Raw genomic sequence first — 10,094 nt, 5'->3', positions numbered from 1 at the left:
ATTGACGGAAAGAAATTTACACACAGTAAATCACAACTTTAGCCACTGTCAGACGATCTTTCTATTTTGCCAGTCCTTAATGTGTATGTTCTTGGCAGAAATCACTGTTTTAATTTCTTATAAAGCAAAACACTGTTACGTGTAGGCTGTGTGCAGACAGAAATCGTGGACCCAAAAGTGCAGACACTCAGAGGCACAAAGTAAACTTAAAAAAACCCCAGCTTTAATGCTGAACTAAAAAGATACCAGAACTGAGACTTTAAACATAAACTCAGGCAAGCAGACAAAACACACAGCAAAATAAACAGAAGATCACAACACAGACACAGATGTCGTGTCCAAATTCATGGGCTGCATCCTCCTGAGGACCCGGCCTTCGTGGTCTACGTGGGCCGGGTCCTCAGGAGGTCGGGTAGGCCGGAAGTAAACGGCTGTGGAATTGGACGGTCTAGCCTTCTCGATCTACTCCCGCCCTTAATTCAGAGTATTTCCGGTCGTCAGCGCCACGGCACGAAAATCGAAAATGGACCCCGAAATCTTTCTCCGTTTTTTGTGTTCTTTTTTAATTATCAACGATCTAAAAAAACTGTGTCGCGGTCGTCATCGCCGGCATGTTTTGTATTCCAGGCTTATCAGAGAAAATCATATCCAGGTAAAACTATTAATCTAGACGCATTTAGGAATTACTTAGCTAGTTTTATGGATAATTTCAGTGACTGAATGACGGCGGTCATTCAAAATATATGAACAAAATCTCTTAGAAAATGTTCTTCTATAAGTTTACATTTATTTTCAGTTATTCATATGATCTGTTACTTATTTTTGTACATAAAATTGCAGTAAAATTGTCAGAAAGCCAAAAAAAGGGTTATTTTTGAGTTCACAAAAAAGCTTAGCTACACAGATGAAATGTATAAAATGTTATTTCTCAGTGTTAGTATATTTTACTCAAGCTTAGTAATCAGACTAATGCTTTGATGTCATAAAATAAATGAAGTCATACCTTTCTATTAAAACTGTTTATGCTGTTCTCCACCTTTTCCTTAACCAGACAAGGCCGTTGTGCTGCAGAATTAACCAAAGTCCTGGACCGTTTTTTTAGCCAGGAGGATTCAAGGCCTGATTTTCGGCTAAGCAGGGAGTCTCTGGCAGTGTTGTTAAATCTCCTGAACCAGGATCGGCGGCATGGATGGGGTGCCACAATTGAGATCCTGGTGTTTCTTTTCTGGTTGGCATCCTACAGGGTGGTCTCAAGAGTGTTTGGGATGCCGCGTTCTACTGTCCACTACATCGTCCACCGAGTCACGAAAAAGGTGTTGGCCATTCGCTACCAGGTCATCCACCTCCCAACAACCCCAGAGGACCTGGAGGTAGTGTCCCGTGGGTTTGCAGGGCTGGCACGCCACAGAGCCTTTAAGAAAGCGGTGGGTGCAATCGGCGGCTGCCACATACGCATCAAGTGTCCAAGTGGCCCTGATGGTCAGTGCTATAGGAACCGAAAACTGTTTCCATCAATCATCTTGCAGGCGGTTTGTGACCATCGGGGCCGCTTCATCGACACATACGTGGGCTGGCCTGGGTCGGTGCATGATTCCAGGGTGCTCCGCCACAGCCCACTGTACAGACAGTCAGTCTACCCTCCTCCAGGGCATTTCATCCTCGCAGATGGAGGGTACCCATGCCTCCAGCGTCCACTCCCCCTCATCACACCCTACAAGAGGCCAGTCCAAGGTGTGGGAGCCCAGCACTTTGACAGCCATCATTCCGGGGCACGCTCCATAATAGAGCGTGCTTTTGGGATGATGAAGAACAGGTTCAGGGCCATCTTCCTGCAAGCGCTGGAGGTGCACCACACCTTTGTACCTCATGTAAGTGACCACCCAATGTCAAATTAATTGTGTGTGTGTATACATATATATATGTATGTGTGTGTGTGTGTGTGTGTGTGTGTGTGTGTGTGTGTGTGTGTATGAAAGAATAATGTGTATATGTATATCACTACAGGTAGTAACAGCATGTGCCATCCTCCACAACATTTGCCTCAGTGCTGGCGACATTGTGGTTCCTGAGGATGAACCTGAGGAAGATGGAGCAGAGGATGATGAGGGGGAGGCTGGATTGGAGGCAGTCAGTGGTGCTCTGTGGCGGGACCAGCTGTCTGCTGAGGTGTCTGCCCTGGAGGAGGTACCACCAGACCATGACTACTGTTAACAGGCAAGTAAACATTTATCTAAGCATCTTTTTTAATACCACTTTTTCAAACTGTTGTCTGCTACAGAGTCACAAGTATTATACTAGTAGTGAATCCACTTTCTCTGGTTTGCATATTTCTGAAAAACCTCTTAGTGGTGTGGCAGCCGTCAATTGAGTCAGCCCTGCAAACCCGTGGATGGACGATGCAGTGGACAGAGGGAGGAAGCATCCTAAAACTCTTTGCAGACCACCCTGTGCGATTCTCCACTTTCTGACCAGAAAAGACAAACCACGGGTCACAGTCGCAGCACCCCATCCATGTCTGATCTTCTTTCGGCAAATCCAGCAACACTGCCAGAGATTTTCTGTTTGTGTGATCTTTCAAAGTATATTTGAAAGAAGAAAAAAAAACGGTCCAGGAACAGGTCACTTTGGTTAATCCTGTGTGAAAATTTGTAAATATTTGTATATATTTTTCCTTCTCTGACTAAAATTCATGTTTTAGAAATATTCTTGTTTTATTATTATTTACCTTTGAAGAGTTTTAAATTGACATTTAAAGTTTATGTTCATACATGTTAAAAACAACCAAATAAAATGAGTTCAGTGAAATCTGTTTTCATCAATTTATTCATAATGAAAAACTTAAAATAACACATAGAAAAAGGTAAGAAATGTATTAAAAAAAAGAATATCTGAAGGCACAACCAATTTGGGAACTAATTTTCATTAATCAAAAACTTTTAGTATGACATAACAAATAGAACAAAGTAAGAACATATCTTAATATATTTTTAACTTATTTAGGAACTAATCTTTCTAGTATGGAAAAAAGTCTGTCCATCCTGTCCCTGCTCTCCTGTTCTCTCCTCTCCTCAGCCTCCCTTTGGTACTGCATGTCCTCTCTGATGAGCTCAAGGAGCTCATCCTGTCTTTCCCTTCTCCTCTTTCTTCCCGTTGCTGCTGGCTGACCTCCTTCCTCATCTGTCTCCTTCTCCATCTCGCTTTGGTCACCCACTGCTGTACTTGGCCCTGGAGTGTCCTCAGGGAGAGAGGAAATAAGGACAGGGGGCCTAATGGAAGGCCTCTTTTTGTGCCGCCATCGTTACGTGAATGAAGTTCTGTGCAATGAATTCTGGGCTGGCAAGCTATCGAGCTGGTGGGTGACAGACGTCACCGAAAACATCGAAGCACTTTTGCAAATATGCAATATCTTGACAAACAAAGCAGATATTTGAAGTTTACACACCCACATTCTCGCCTGAAAATATGTTAAAAGTTTATTTTGTGACCCAGAAAGATTAATAAGAGTAATTTTAAAACTTAGTAGCGGCCGCCATTAGCCAGAAACTGGAGCTTGGCTGGGCCGCGCTATGAATTCTGGGATATGGTGGGCCACGAAGGACACACCCGACCCATCCTTCAAATTCGGGGTAAAGGAGGACGCATTTGTCGGCTGCATTCGGAGGAGTCTACGAATTTGGACAGCCTTCGGCGCGTCGCTGTGACGTAATCGGTCTACAAATGCGGCCTCAGGAGGATGCAGCCCATGAATTTGGACACGACCAGAGAAACACAGGGCTTAAATACACAGAGGGAGCAATCAGGGAATGGGTAACAGGAGGGAAACACAGCTGGGGCAAATCAGGCCTAACAAGACAAGGGGAAGCGAAACCAGATACATTAACCTCAGACAAGGACCTTCAAAATAAGACAGGAAATGTGACACAGACTGAACTAAAGACACAGACTCACACGCACTGCAACAGAGGGAACAGAGACGTGGGACCAGGGCAGACACTGACTGGACACGGGGATATAGGAACTAAGGATACACAGAGACGCGAACTAGACAAGGGGATACAGCTGACAGGGGAGACAGAGCAACTAGAGAAGACAGAGACATAAACCATAAGACAGAACTCAAAGAAACCAAAGACTAGAAACTATAAATAATAAACTCAAAAACCCTGGGTCAACAACCCAGGCATCCTAACAAACACAGCACCACTAAGAGTAAATCCTCAGATTGTGATTGAGTGTGACCATTAAAATAGTGTAGCTGCTGCTCTTTATCACTTGAAGATGAATTTCAGAAATATGATTATTCATTTCGGTGGTGTCCCCGAAAGACCCTTCATCACTGTAATTAAAATATGTTTAAAATAAGAAAAAATGTTTTGTTGTTTCTCAAAATGACAAGCTTTATTTAGTAAGTATATTTAGATTTCTTGTATTTTCTGTGCAGAAGCCACTGTATTTAAGTTTAAACAACTTCTTATGCAAGTTTTGCCTTGGGCAAAGAACTGGTTTTGCCCAGTATTCCCAATATTGAGGATCTACTTTGTTTACTTGCCATTTGTAAGATAGAGAGAAAATACATTGTTCGCTGCAGATTTACCTACAAGGTTGTGGTCCCGATTGCTAACTTCATGTAGCATATATAGCATATATCCTGGAACTGTCACGGCTCAACGGCACGAGGGAACAGGGATGGACACAGGCGCAGAAACCAACCCGGAAGCGAGGTGACAGAAAACAAATGATTTATTTCCGCCCACAGGTAAACAAAGGTGAAACACAAAGCGACGCCACCACACTAGTGGCGCGTAGGATTCGTCGGTGATAATGAGGGCGACCTAGACACCTCTAGGAGACGGCTGAACAGCGGGGACAGCGGGGAGGTAGAAACAGGACTAGGTAGGGGCCGGGGGCATTGGTTTCAGATGGAGGGGACAGGTGGAGCGGAAAACCCGGAAGCGGTCGAGGCGTGGGGAGGCAGGCAGGTGAGCGGTGGGCCGGCAGGCCACGTTGTGTAAGCAGCTGGCGGCCCAGGTCCAGGAGGACGGGAGCGAGGGGAACAAGATCTCCACTCCGGGTGCTATCGCTGAGGACAAGAAAAGACAGGTCAGTCATCACACGGCGTTAAGACAAGGTTTAGGATGCTCCACTGAACTAACATGGGAATAGCAGATACTCAGGCGATGAGTGGTTGAGAGCGCAGGTCTGATATACCGCTGGCACGATTGCTCACAGGTGGTCAGCCAGGGAGGGGCAACCGGACTCCGCCTAAAGGAGGAGGAGCCGCTGTCTGAGACCTGCAGGTGCCCAACCAGACCATGACAGGAACATACTAATAATGTATCTATGATGTCTTACCTCCAACAGTGTCCAAGATTGTGGCGACCGTGGCTCAGGGGGTTGGGAATCGCATCTGTAACCGGAAGTTTGCCGGTTCGATCCCCGGGCTCTCTGTCCTGGTCGTTGTGTCCTTGGGCAAGACACTTTACCCTACTTGCCTACTGGTGTTGGCCAGAGGGGCCGATGGCGCGATATGGCAGCCTCGCTTCTGTCAGTCTGCCCCAGGGCAGCTGTGGCTACAGCTGTAGCTGTCTCCACCAGTGTGTGAATGTGAGAGTGAATGAATAGTGGTATTGTAAAGCTCTTTGGGTGCCTTGAAAAGCGCTATATAAATCCAATCCATTATTATTAAGATTGTGTTGTTTCAATGCTTCAAATCACAGCGTAGTCGGCATTGGGGTCTTTTATTTTGGAAACTTACTGGCTTGTCTATTTCTCTGGCTTACTTACTTCCCTCGTAACCTGCATTTGTAAAAGTCAGTTTTCTCTGGGGTGGAGTCCGGTGGGCTGCCCCGGACTCAACGGGGCTGGGCGATGCTGCTGCTGCGGGCCCCGGTCCGGATGGGCCTGGGCCCCCTTGCCCTGGTGGGTTCCAGAGTGTGGGGGTGCCTACTACTGGGGTCAGCAGGGGAGCTGGCCCCAGGGAGGGGCCGCTTGCCCCTCCCTTTCTTCCCTCCCCATCCTCAGCTGCCTCCCTATTCCCGCTCTACCACACCCACCCACCCAGACACGCGGGGCTTGGGGTGCAGGTATGTCACCAGGGTGCAGGGAGGCACTCCCCCTCTGTCCCCTTCTGGCCGCCTGTGCCTCAATTTTATTCTGCAACCTAGACATCCACATTACTCACACTCTCACATAACACATACATATAGGGCCTTGGGGGTGGGCACGTTTTACAGCATCCAGAGGATGGTCGGTGTATTCCAACCCACCTCTGGCTCTGGTGCCCTACCCTCAATTTTAAATGCATATAGACACTAAGGGTTTTCGGGAGAAGCCGTGCTGCTCTCTGAAAGGAAGCAGGAACCATGCTCTCCTGTGTTTTAAATGCACTTTAGAACAGCACACAGCAACACTACATATGAGCGGGCGTAGGGAGGTTTGGAGTCTTCACTCACCCCCGGTTCTGTTAGCCCTCAGGGCTGGGGGGCTGGGAGGAGGTGCTGGCCGTCAGATTGGGGTCTGGGATGCGGGGCCTCCCTGCTACTGCAGATAAGGAGGTGGTCCGCTTGCCTCCACCCCAGAGAGAAGGGTAACATCTCCTGGGTCTAGGTGCGGTTTGCCCCTCTGGGGGCAGGGGTACCTGGACCTGGGATATAGAGTATGTTTGGGGAGTGTGACTTTCTGTGCAGCGTCTATTTGTGTCTGTCTACACGTTGGGTGAGTGCCGAGTATTTGGTTGTGTATATGGGGGTGGGAATGCACGTTTGTGTCCGCGTGCACCTGAAGCTCGGTCCTCTCAGGCACAGCTGGCTGCCGGCAGAGCCCGCGGGCACGCCACTGCAACCCCCTCTGGCCTCTGCTCCGTAGCTGCTGGGTGACCTCTCGTTTGGGGCTCTACTCAGCTCTTCCCAGGAGGGCACGGTTCCCCCCCTTTTGGTGGTCCTCCTCGGGTCCTCGTACTCTGGAGCCTCTGGATGTCTGGGGCCATCTCCTCCATACCTGCTTCATACCCTGGGGGACGGGGCTGTGGCTCCCCACACTCCCTAGCAGATTGTTACATGGAGAAACCTTTGGAATACAAGCATGCTGATCCACACAGATGTACACACAGGTGTTCACAGACGCGGACTACAGCTTTCTTGGCTGCTGCCTCAAAGCACATTGTGCGCTGTCTATCTTGTGTGCTGCACAATATCATTTAATATTTAGTATCTACTGTTATGTACTGCTAGCTAGTTTATTGTGATGGTGCTGTATTTATTATGTTGCTCTTTTTTTTGTTGTTGTTGGCTTTCTCTCCTGTTTTTTTTCTCCATACAGGTGATCCAGGTGTTTTGTTTGTTTTTCTTTCTTTCTTCCCCCCTTTCTCACCGTCTCTTCTCCCCTCTGTTTTTCTTTCTCTCCCTCTCTTTCTTTCATTCTTTCTCCCTGTCCTATCCCCCAGTCATGTCTGTCCCGTTTGTAGCAACCGAAAATAAAATAAATACATAATTATAATAAAGGTCAATCAAATGGACCAATATGGTAAGGCCATGATGATCCACTTGGCAAAATAAATCCGCTTGGCATCTTTCTTGGCCTTAAGACAACAATTCTGATGGCTAAAGATCCAAAAGAAAAAAAAAAGTCAGTTTACAGTCAGATGTTAGTTTCTCAGTCAGATCCAGCACTCATTCATCAACCAATAACACAATCATGACCAATGGGTGATGTGATAATGGCTCCGTCCATCTTCTGTATGATTTCTTCACAGACTTCAAGAGAAAAGGTTTTTCTCTGTAGAAAAAAGTTTTTGCTTTTCCGTCTCCTGAAAAAGTTTGATTTGCCAGCTGGCTCAGTTGGTAATGATTTATTGATATGATTGGTTGGTATGGTGATAGACAGGTTGGTAACCTGAAAAGATTTCTTTTTTTAAAGTTCCGTAACTTTTCCGAATTATTTTCAAGGACGATCTCCCAGATGGTTTTATGTAACAAACCATCTGGCCTGAAACGTAACTACTCTCTCCTGTGCCCACTTAGAACAGACAAAAATTTGCAAAAGTCATATGAGAAAAAACACTACAGCAAGAAACCCCCGCCTTACTGATCCTACTTCTTCAGCCAGATGTATAAACTCCAGAATTTCTCAGTAAGTCAGATATGACAAGGAATACTATTTATAGCCAATGGTTGTACACTTAGATTTACTTCTATTTTTCAAGGTAGCTCTCAAAGAATCCAAGCAGCAAGAAGGATTCTGCTGAGAGAGCTCCTCTCTCTAATACATGAAAGCAAGGGGTGTAAGAACAGACTGTGATCACAGCAGCAAACACTCTTGAACACAGAGCTTATCAATAACATATCCACAAACTCAGCCAGATAAACAGGATCCTCAGCTAACAGGTAAAGGCTAACAGTGCACCAAGTACAAATCTATGAACACAATTGGATGTTTCGATTCTGTTATTCAAGCAACAGGATGTTACAGAAAACAAATCAGTGAGAGCACATTTAAGCTGATGTGCTCATGACTTCTGTGTGTTGCCTCTATCTGCTGTATTTTAATTACCCTTTTCGAACAGGGCAATTTCTTGCTCCCCTGAAAAGGTTTAGCAGTCTTAGCCAATGTTTTTTTTTAATATTACAACCTGAATTCCAAAAAAGACGCATCACCATGTAAATAAAGTTCTTGTGAACTTGTGAATATCCCTTGAACGTCTTGAGAGGTACATCTTTGTCCAAACATCCACTTGAACTCAAGTGTGACCCAACCCAAATATGATAGTCAAAGGTCTCTGTGTCCTCATAGAAACACATTTTTGGTCATAACACAAGAATCCATATAAATATTTTACTTTGACTCAAAATTTTATGCTTTTAATGAGATTTTATACATAAAAGGTCAAAGGTCAACTTGCCACTGGTTTGTGAAAGCTATTGTGAAAAGGTTATTCTAGTTTGAAGTTGTTTAAAGGTACATAGTGTAAAAACTCTCAGTAAATTGCAATTAACTTAATGCATTTCTTTACTCCTCCCAGTTAAAGTTTATAATCCTACAGTGGACAAACGACTCTGACAATTAGTCTGCTTTTTAACTCATCTGTGAGTATGTGTCAGTGTGTATTTACTCTGGAGAAGGCTGTAAAACTTTCTGAAAGGTGTCTGATATGAGCTGATGAGTCAGTGAAGCTCACTTCTGTCTGATGACAGTGATACTGAAGTGAGTTGTTGAGAAAAAGTTGAATTTTTGCTCCTACTGGTTTTGCTGCTGTTAGCCTCTGTTAGCTGCTATTAGCCAGCGCTAGTAAAACTTTCTATGAAGGAGCTGTAAGATTGTTGAACTCGTACACTTAGTGAATAAAATTTCATATGACGTGAGAATGTAATTAAACTTTTTACCACAGAAAAAGTGAGATTTTTAGGACACTCAAGCCTGATATTAGCTGGCATAATGTTAGCTTATAACCAGCTGTTGTTGTTGTTTAGCTGGCTCGTTGATAGCGGCACAGATACAGAAGGGTTGCATGTGTAATCTGCTGACATCAAGAATATTGGGGGTAAATAAGTATATTTATGCATGGTTTTGTGCATTAGAGCCCTGACTTCACCATAGAAGATGAGGCTTGAGGTGAGCAGAAAGAACATCCTGGAAATGAGGGAGCAGAGAGTAGTGGCGGAGGAGGAAGACCTTGAGAAAAGAGATGATGAAAATATACAGGTATAAATGTTAAATGGGCATATATAGATCTGCAAACTGGCACCTGGTCCTATCTGTTATGTGAATGCATCAAAAGTTGATACAAAAATATGCTTTATTTATGATCTAGTGACACCCAGCTCTATCTCTCTACCAAACCTAACTCTACTCTTCCTCCACCCTCCCTCATCCTCTGTCTAGCTGAACTTAATTCTTGGTTCTCCTCCAACTTTCTTAAACTCAACAGCAATAAATCGGAACTTCTTCTGGTTGGCACTAAACGACTGCTATTCAGAATTAACTATTTCTCTCTCACCATCAATAACTCGCTGGTCCCTATCTCTCCCTCTGTGAAAAGCTTGGGTGTCATTCTTGTAGTGTTCTGTTGCAGAGTGTAGCAACTCCGATCAAACACCAAG

The 10,094-nt window shown here is 45.0% G+C and overlaps 1 long non-coding RNA gene across 1 annotated transcript; it reads right to left on the bottom strand.

The window, feature by feature from the left end:
- Positions 1 to 4,722: 4,722 nt before the first annotated feature.
- On the bottom strand, positions 4,723 to 5,232 carry LOC146681344 (uncharacterized). Its single transcript, XR_014918148.1, has 2 exons — positions 5,154 to 5,232; positions 4,723 to 5,080 (listed from the first exon to the last, which is right to left on the bottom strand). It is a non-coding gene; the product is annotated as an uncharacterized LOC146681344 (long non-coding RNA).
- Between the last annotated feature and the right edge of the window lie 4,862 nt (positions 5,233 to 10,094).

The sequence above is a fragment of the Copadichromis virginalis genome, linkage group LG23 (genome assembly GCF_057382275.1).
Source record: "Copadichromis virginalis isolate Kocher_CV1m ecotype Utaka linkage group LG23, C_Virginalis_male_GT1.1, whole genome shotgun sequence".
In the NCBI taxonomy this organism is placed as follows: domain Eukaryota; kingdom Metazoa; phylum Chordata; class Actinopteri; order Cichliformes; family Cichlidae; genus Copadichromis; species Copadichromis virginalis.
The sequence above is the reverse complement of the archived record's forward strand: the minus strand, read 5'-3'. Positions and strand labels throughout refer to the sequence as shown.